The sequence below is a fragment of the Benincasa hispida genome, chromosome 1, assembly GCF_027475165.1.
Source record: "Benincasa hispida cultivar pf3 chromosome 1, pf3_genome.v1.1, whole genome shotgun sequence".
Lineage (NCBI taxonomy): Eukaryota > Viridiplantae > Streptophyta > Magnoliopsida > Cucurbitales > Cucurbitaceae > Benincasa > Benincasa hispida.
In genome coordinates, this window is record NC_143478.1 from 100,817,070 (window position 1) to 100,827,796 (window position 10,727).

A 10,727-nucleotide genomic window follows, 5' to 3' on the forward strand; every position below is an offset into this window, starting at 1 on the left:
AGCGAGGAGGAGGAGGAAGGATAAAAAATGTCAGAACTTTTTTGTCATCTCAACAACTCTACTTTGTATTCCCCGGATGAAGAAGAAAGAAAAACAAACTGCTGCCCTCTACTTCCATGTTCAAGAGAGAAAAGAGAGGAAGAGAGTTAGAACTCCCTTCCATGTTTGATTTTTTAAAAAAAAAAATTAAAAAAATTAATTCATTTTTAATAAATCAATTAATATATATATATATATATATATGTATGTATGTATGTATGTATGTATGTATGTATATGTATGTATTAAACTATATATTATATCAAATATAACATATAACCTATGGTTTCAATTCTCTCTCATCAATAACTTTTAATATAAATCATCTTTATATTAAATTTAACTATATAAATCCAATTCATACAATTAATATTTGAATGATATTCAAATATTTATTTTCTCTCATAAATAGTTAATAATATAATGTATCAAATACATTATAGTAATTATATCAGATATAATTAAAAATAAATTAATTATATCATATATAGTTAATTCTCTCAATTAATTTGAAAAATTCAAATTAATCCAAAAATTGATTCTCATTTATTTCTATAGAGCTACCGAGGAAACCTTATGGACTTGTAGCTTGAAGCTTGAATGATACGTGAACAATAAATTAAACTCCTTTAATTAAAATATTCACCATTAGTTAACTGATGGGCACTCCACTAAAGACCGTCAGCTGCACTCTTCACACTACAAATATATTTCTGTATCCATTACCCTTCACAAATTGCTCGTTGTACAGTTGGGCCAAAATTACCGTTTTGAGATATAACCAATCAATAGTACGATAACCCTTCACAAATTGCGTGTATGTACAGTTGGGCCAAAATTACCGTTTTGCCCCTATAGTTACATCTAACTCCTTAAGTTCTACTAATCCCTTTAATGAACAAAAAATTCATAGTCCATGTATGACCAAATCCCTCTCGGACCAGGAAAAGGTGTGTGTTGGCGTGAAATAGGTGTCATTAATTCTATCTTACCCAAAACAAATGAAATTTATAATACTCTAACTATAACTAGAACTAACATGTAGTAATAGTGGAGTAAGAGGTCGATCCCAAGAGAACCTCTATTAATTGGCCTAAAATAGACTACTTGAATTCCAAAATGCAAAAGATTAAATGGAGGGTTCTTTATTTTAAGAACTAGAAACTAACTAAGTGAAAAAAGACAAGAATTGATATAGGAAATTTATTGATGAGAGAAATAAGAGAGATTATGAGATAAGATTCAATTCAATCCAATCTTGGGGATTTTATATAAACTAGGCAATTCTATCATTGACTTAACAAAGAATCATGCAATTAGATTATTCAATAGTTCATTAAGAATAAATTCCTAATACCCTAATTAGCTAATTTGACAATTAACCCTAATCTAGGTCTTAATTGCTTCCTAAAGACATTTCACAATTAATCCCTAAATTGCATTAAACTCATGAGTTTTCTTAACTATACCAATCTTGAAATCAAAAGATTGAAAATTCAAGATTGATTGCATGAATGTTCTGAATTAATAGATTCTTTAAAGAAAGAGGAAAAGAAGTCCACATTTTCTATAAAGACTAATAATTCTTGCAACCATAAGTATAATTTTGTTCTAAAACTATGTAATTTTTTGCATACAAAAATTGTTTAATCTTGAGCCATCAATTCAATCTTAATCAATTTTATTCGAAATTTTAGCAAGAACATTCAAGAGAAAGTAATTACATGAAAGAAAATTCAAGGAAAAGTCTCAAGAAAATGCCAATCTACATAATTCCCCAAGAAAAAGGATTACCTACTCATGGATGATGAAATTCTTCAAGCAATCCATTGATAGTTGCATATTTGATACAATGATTGAATACAAATTGATTGAATCTTAGAAAAAATTACAATAATCACTCTATAAATTCGAAGTGTCTCTCTAAAAAAAAAAAAAAGGTTTTCTCCTCTTATCTTTCTCTCTCTTTGTCTCTTGCTGAAGAACTGGACCAAAATTTATATTAGAAGCATAGCATCGTGAGGGGGAGGATGAATCGTGTTAAAATCTGAAGCGTTGCAACATTGTGAGGAGCGTTGCAATGTTGTGGGAGCGTTGCAATGCATCGAGTTTTAGTAGCAAAAACCGAGCTTTCTGTCTTGTACTTGATACTCAATGCATGATGTTGTTTTACTCGATACACAATGCTGGATGGCCTTTACTTGATAACTTTTACTCGATGAAAAATGAATAAGAAGAAACTCAATAGTACTCGATGACTCGATGCTTGATTACTCAACAGCCCTTACTCGATGGTTGATTACTCGATGGTATGAAATATAGAATACTTGATGCTCGATAGCCTTTTATGTTGGGAATTTCTTAGAACTCAAAGTTCGTGTTAAACATTCTATTTATCAATAAATAATAAATTGTTGATTTTGCATCTTATTATGAAAATCCAATAAACATATCCATGACTATAGTTTAAATATTGTAACTTTATGTAGTGACATAAACAAGATCAAGTTAACAATATATAGCTTAAATATTTTAATAAGTATATGGATGAAATTGGATATCTCATCCTGGTAACACTATTGGATGCGACCCACTCTGTAGTTGTTACAAGAAGTTGTAAAGTGCTACAAACGATGTGATCCATAGATCGTTCATGTTGAGACATGTGAGTGGGGGTGTCCTATGCAATGAGTTTGCATATAGACTTGACCACGAAAATAGTCACTTTTCTTTATAACAACTATTTACTGTTAAAACTGAGTATTTCATTTATCATATAACCTACATTAACTCGATCTTAATCCTGAGCTAGCTATGAACTCCTGTTTGTTCGGGATTATCCTTTAATCTGCAAACGTGAGAGTAGTCCAACAACATTGCTCAATAAGCTTCCCATTTTGGGGATAAGATCGAATGAATAGCTAGGGACATAGCCTTGCAATATGGAATTCACTCCTACCCTATTTAGGATTAGCAAATAGGTTGTTCTCTCAAGTACTGATTCCAAGTCTTAAACAATTGGGGTCATACCTTCTCATGATAGAGAAAGGATTTGATTCATAAGGATTATGAATCAGAATTGTTCATTAGAGGGTCATTGGGAACTTAAGGAGGAAGATGTATTCATAGAGGTAAAACGGTTATTTTGACCCAACTATGATTAGGAATAACCTGTGAATGATCGACTTACTGATTATGGTTATAAAGTGGACATAATATACCTACAGTGAAGGGAGTTCAACTATGGGCTATAGTGGAGTGTCCCGTTAGTTAACAAATGGAGGTTAGATCGGTCTAATGAGTTTAGCCGATTAATCTCGAAAGAAGCCCATGAACTTTAGGTTCGCAAGGTCCCCCTACTAGTTCGTAAATGGTTAAGTTTTAGAGTAGCTTAAGAAATTAATTTAAAATGTTCAAATTAAAATTAAACAGAATAGGAGAATATATATTTAAATATGATTTAAATATATGAAGATGGTTTTATACAAAAATTAATTTAATATTTGATATTAAATTAATTAATATTTTTTAAATGAATTTATGAAATTAATTTTTTAGTTTAAATGAACATAGTTTTAAAATCAAAATTTTGATTTTAAAATAAAATTGGAAAATTGGAAAACATGCAGAAAATGGAAATTTGAAGTTTTCCATTATCATCTTCTTCATGCTCACAAAAAAACCACTTCCTCTTCTTCATTAACTCCAAGCATGAGCTGCAAGTCATGTACATTTCTTCTTTACATATTCATTTGCAATAAATAAAGAAGAATGGAGTGATATGGAGGCATGCATTTTACAGAAATTTGAGAGAAAACTTTGGCTGAAGAAGTGTTCTTCAAAACTGAGTGTTGTGAGCTTCTACTTGCGTTTTACATTGCTTCAAGCTGTTCTTGAGTCCTGCAACTCGGTCTAAAGCTCCAAAAGGATAGTGGAAAAGATCTTGAGATGGTTCACGGTGATCTTTGGAGAAGACTGCTACTGATTGATCGAGATCTTAAAGAGTTCTACAAAGGTATGATCCAAAACCCTCTTATTTAGATGATCATGCTTTAGTTTCTGCCAAAATTAGTGAATTTGAATACTTATTGATCCTTATTACTTCCGCTGCATGTTATTACACTCTTACAATCTATTTCAGAGCATCATATAAACATTCCATTCAGTTTAATTTTGGTGTGGTGGGTGTTTTTCATGAGATATATGAAACTGATGCACTAATATGGTTTTCTGAGATTTGACATTTTAATTCTCTTTAATTTCTCAATTAAATTTGTAATTGGCTGTTGTTTCAAGAGCTTATATATGTTACCAAGAGTCTATAATTTATTTGGAGTCATTAGAGTTAAAATTAAGATGTAATTGAAGAAACAAGTGAAGGAGGTCGAGCTTCTGTTCCAGTTTTTCAACTTCTGCTCAAAATCGTTGTTGAGGTTCAGTTGCTAAACGATCGTCTACTTCTAGGCATTACACAATGTGAAGAAAAGCTAGACGATTGTATAGCAATGGTGGTCGTTGTGATGTTCGACGTTGAACGATCGTGTACCTACGGGAGTTAAATGATGCATTGAAATTTTATACAATAGCAATACGTGGTCGTTTAACTCTTGCGTGGGAACTAAACGATATGTTGGATGTGCTATATGATGGCACTACACGATCATGTAGCTGCAGCATGTGCTAAGCAATACGATGAAATGCTATGTGATAACGTTAAGTGATCGTCTAGATGCGGCGCTAAATGATGCATTGAAGATTCTATGCGATGGAACTAAACGATCGTGTAGCTACGACACTGAACGATGCGATGAAGCGCTAGGCGATGGTGTTAAGCGATCGTGTAGTTCTACTCGAGAGCTAAGCGATTGCACTATGCGATAGACAGAAGACACTAAGCGATCATGTACCTCTGTTCAACATAAGGTGATGATGTTAGGAGATTGCCTTCATTGTTACACGATCGACCTTGCAAGACTTTGAGGTTGGACCAAGAGTAACCAGTTCGACTGGTTTTCTCGAGGTCCAATCTGATTTAGCCTCAAAAGGTTTTTGGCTAGTCCCATTCAGAATCATCCAGTCCGGTTCAAGATGCTTGGGTTCGGTTTGGAGCGGTTTGAGCGGTTCAAAGATGGTTTTAAAGTTGTTTGTAATAGTTAGGCATCTGTTTGCTTGTTTATGCTGAAACTAAAACCATATCAATTAATATTTAATTGTTTATGCATGTGATGTATGTAATAATTAAATAATTCATGTATATGTATACAGTATGCCATGTAGATTTAAAACCCCACCGTAGGAAGCATGTTACATGTATTGAAAGTATGTTATAATTGTTATAATATATCGTATGCATGTTAGGGTTATATTAGATGCCTTTGTTGAAAATTTTGTAAGTTGTTATAAAATCGGTTAGACGTTTAAAATCCATAACAAAGAACAGCTGCATGCTCACTTAGGTCAAGAACTAGTTTTAAACATTAAAATAGATTGTTACCTTATAAAATACAGTTACAAACTCATATCGGTTCATAAACCTGTCTAAGGCTGGGGGTACTAAGTTGACGGTTTATGGAACACCTCCTACCTGGGGATTATGACCGAAATATTGAGAGTTAACTGATTTTATGAGCTTGCGTGAGCAATGTGAGGTAATAAAATGGTTTACTACCTAGACATTGTAGGTTAAATCCAATTGTAAGTGTTATACTTGGATAAACCACTTAGACTAAGGTTGTTAAAATTAGCCGATACACCTAAGTAAAATACCCAAACATTTAAAACACTTCAGTGGGAGATTAACAATATATTTGATATATAGTTATTAGCTCTCACGTCCTCAAGAGTTCACACCATGAGATCCATGCTCGGCTTCGTGTCGCTTTTATCGCGACTGCCTCATACAGAAAATGTTTGCATGGGTCAATAACAAGGTGAATGAGGGAGGTAGTTCATAGTATGTGGGTGAAGGAAATGTGTCAACATTATCCTATGGTCTCCTCCATTAGTTTGAACCGTGAGATTTCTATGTTATGCCTGCTATTGTTTTTAGGCGGCACTAGCTAGTCGTTAACCACGAGATCCCCTCAGAGGGTTGTAACATAGGATTCAGAATAACCCAGGCTTCAGTAAAATGAATAGGGTATTATAGTTCCGTCTTGGATATTGTCTTCTATTTCAGAGGCATATTCATACTATCCTATAAGATCTGAAAATGGCAGGTCACACTAACAAGAATTACTAATTGTTAGTAAAGATCTTGACCGACAGTGATAACCAAAAAAACTAATGGAATATGAGTTATTCTAAAAATAGTATTTGGTCAAGAACTGTCTTGCTTTTGTCAAGAACTTAAGGAACAAGATGTATTCAAAGGAGTAAAACGGTTATTTTGACCCAACTGTGATTACGAACGACCTGTGGAGGATCGGCTTACTGATTATGATTATAAAGTAGACATAATATATCTAAAGTGAGGGGAGTTCAACTATGGGCTATAGTGGAGTGTCTCATTAGTTAACGAATGAGGATTAGATCGATCTAATGAGTTTAGCCGATTAATCTCGAATCGTTTGAGCCCATGATCTGTAGGCCCGCAATGTCCCCTTACTAGCTCGTAAATGGTTAAGCTTTAGAGTAACTTGAGAAATTGATTTGAAACGTTCAAATTAAAATTAAACGGAATTGAAGAATATATATTTAAATATGATTTAAATATATGAAGATGGTTTTGTGCAAAAATTAATTTAGTATTTGATATTAAATTAATTAATATTTTTTTAATTAATTTATGAAATTAGTTTTAGAAAACTAATTTTGTCAGTTTTAAATCAAAATGGTTTTAAAATCAAAATTTTGATTTGAAGATAAAATTGGAAAATTGGAAAACATGCACAAAATGGAAATTTGAAGTTTTCCATTATCATCTTTTTCATGCTCACACAAAAACCACATCCTCTTCTTCATTAACTCTAAGCATGAGCTGCAAGCCATGTACATTTCTTCTTTGCATGTTCATCTGCAATAAATATAGAAGAATGAAGTGATATAGAGGCATGCAATCTACAGAAATTTGAGAGAAAAATTTGACTGAAGAAGAGTTTCTCAAAACTGAGTGTTGTGAGCCTGTCCTTGCATTTTACATTGCTTCAAGCTGTTCTTGAGTCTCACAACTCGGTCTAAAGCTCCAAGAGGATAGTAGAGAAGATCTTAAGATAGTTCACAGTGATCTTTGGAGAAGACTGCTACTGACTGATCGAGAAAATTAGTGAATTTATTGATGAGCATGCTTTAGTTTCTACCAAAATTAGTGAATTTGAATGCTTATTGATCCTTGTTACTTCTGCTGCATGTTATACACTCTTACATTATGGTAATTACTTGATTCTCTTCAATTTGTTGATTTTTTGGTCATTTTTTTTAATCTTTTTGGCCTAATTTTCTTATAATGACTCCTAAATGCCTCGGGGGTCGTTTTACCTACAAAATTAGCAATTAAAGCAAATAATCAACACAATTTTGGAAATTAACATAGAAAGTATACATCCTTTAAAAACCTATCAGTGTGGCACCACATTGTTCAAGCCTCGAGATTAGCCCTTAAGGGAGTAATTTATCTACTTACCCTGACGTTGGGGAAGGAGTGAATTCCCTCTTGTGTAGTTATGTTTCCAACTCCCCAATCAGAAGAATCCCTAAAATGGTAGGTTTATTGAGTCGGTATTCTAGCCAGTCTCACTCATACAAATCAAAGAACCACCTTCATAGGTAGGAATTCACAACTTACTCAGGATTTAGGTCATGTTACCTATGGTGTCTTTGTGAAATGTAAGTCTCTATTATGAATGACGTTAAATAATTAGACTAAACATTTTGTGGCTGGTCTTATACAAAATCCTTTGTATAGAATATCCTCGCTCACATGTCTCCATATGAATGATCAGGATCAAATCATTTATAGCACTTTACAACAATTGTAACATTTATAAAGTGGGTCATACTTGTAGTATCACCAGGATAAGGTATCCAACCTTATCCATCTACTACAGACTATTCAGGTTATCACTTATGTTGGATTTTATGTCCTAAAACTCGTAGTTTGTAAATTGATAAACATATTTTGTTTTGTTTTTCAATAAAATTATTATCGAAATTGTAATCTTGAATCCAATAAACTAAGGTCCTGAGACTATTTATTGTAGACTTGAACTTTATGTGATGACATAAAACATGGATCAAGTTCGAGTATATAGCCTAAAATGGTCTATGTATAGGGATAAGGTTGGGCGCCTTGTTCTGGGGACACTATGGATGCGGCCCACTTTGTAGTGAGTACGAACGATGTGATCCTGGATCGTTCATATAAAGATACGTGAGTGGGGGCATCCTATGCAATGAGTTTGTATAAGACTGGACCACGACTTAATCACTTTTACTTTATAACACCGTTTACTATTTAAAACAGACTAATTCAAATTTGATGACCTAGGTAACTCGATATCAATCTGGAGCTAACTATGAACTCATGTTTATTCGGGATTATCCTTAGATCTGCATGGGTGAGAGTAGCTCAACAGCGCTGGCTCAATAAACCTCCCATTTCAGGGGTAAGACCTGATAAATAGTTGGGGACATAGGGTGGAAGACGGACTTCACTCCTACCCGTCTCTAAGGGTAGTAGATAGGTTGTTCCCTTAAGTGCTGACTTCAGAATAAGAACAAGGGGCCCTGCCATCTCACTAGGCTAAGAGGAACTAGATTTGTTGGTTGGACCACAAATCAATTATTCTTTAGAGGTTCAGTGGTACTGAAGGAACAATAAGTGTTCTCGGGGGTAAGATGGTATTTTGACCCAGCCAAGACCGCAAACAACCTGTGAAAAATTGACTTATTGGTTATGGTTATATCAGATGGACAGAAACATATCTACAGTGAGGGGAGTGTAACTACGATACTTTAGTGGAATGACCTGTTAGTTAACAAATGTTGATTAATTAGGTTAAAGAGTTTTACCGATTAATCTCGGATTGTTGGAGCCCATGATCTGTAGGTCCATTAGGTCCTCCTGCTAGCTCATATGGATGAAAAAGTATTAAAACCGACAAGTATATGCGATATCGCTATCGATTTTTTGTATGGTGCTCTATATTCAAATGTAATTTTAATTTAAAAAATATGAATGCAGATTCATGTTCGGGAGGTCAAAATTAGTCAAGAGGATCAAATTGTAAAAATTCAAAGGGTTAACTTTTTTGCTAAAAGTCAAAGTTTGGCTTTGACCAAAGAGAAAAGGACCATTTTGTGCTTGACTAAGAGTTAGTGGAATTATCCAACATTTTTGTTGGATAATCCCACTAACTTAAGTGAACTATGTGTAAACATTATAGAATGACACATAGCCCACTTTGGTTTAGTGCTTTGTGAGGTGTTGAATTTTGGTGAGTTTTTACATGCATTAGATGCATCTAATTGTTTAATAAAAAGAGGTTTTTGAAATCTTTTTCTCTTCTTTTTGGAAAAAATTTTCTAATTTAGTTTTCCATAATTCTCACCAAAATTTCTCCTTTCTTTCCACATTAACCTTGAACCACCCTTTCTTCCCTTTTTCATTCCTTCATTCATCGGGTCCCACAATCCGGTTCTGAGTCCAGAGAACAATGGGTAAACTCTAGTGTTGGTCCGGAAGAGTTCGGGTTGAGATTCAGTGAGAAAAAGCATTTTTCAAGAGCTACAAAGGTTGTATTCTATCCATTTTAGTTTACTATTTTTTATACATTTGCATGCTAATTTCCTTTTAATTAAAAGCAATTAGAATGTAATTAGATCCTTATTCCGCTGCATATGTCTCGTGTCCCATCAACTTAAACATGATCCACCCATATATCTCTACATACATGTTTAAGCAACTAGATAACCTTGGAACTTAGTTTATTGGGTTGTGGTTAATGCAACTCAAAATGAAATAAAACATCACATATTTTATTAAATAAATAATATGTTTGTACATTACAATTACAAATTATATGACCCTATCAGATTTAGAACATTATCCCCAACAGCACGTCAGACCAAAAGGCATCACGAGAAATTCGAAAGCACCGTATCTTGTCATACAAGTGGTCCTTGGTTTGTCACCTTTTGCTATGCATACTTGATAATGACCCAATCGGAGGTCGAGCTTCGTAAAGTATCAAGCTCTATTTAACTGATCAAACAAATCAGCTATAATCGGTAGAGGGTACTTCTTGTGAATCGTGACTTTGTTCAAAACCTTGTAATCAATACACAGCTGTAATGTTCCTTCCTTCTTCTTCTTAAACAGAACCGGGGCTCCATAGGGCGCTCTTGCTGGGTGAATGAAGCCAACATCCAATAACTCATCTAGTTGTTTCCTAAGTTCAGCGAGTTCCAAAGGAGCCATCTAATAAGCTTTTTTCGTTGGTAGTTTAGCTCCTAGCACTAGTTCAATCTCGTGATCAATCTCTTATCGGGGAGGTAAAGTCTTTAGTAAGCTTCTCAACATAACATCGGCATAATCCTTCAAAACTTCTTGAATCTCTATAGGAACAAGCTTTTTCCCTATAGGCTCATCAACAACCGGGATAGCCATAAAGGTGGGCTCTTCTCTATTGAGCCTTTTCTTCAGCTGGAGGGTGGAGATCATCCTCACTCCAATAAGTTATTTGAAGTTG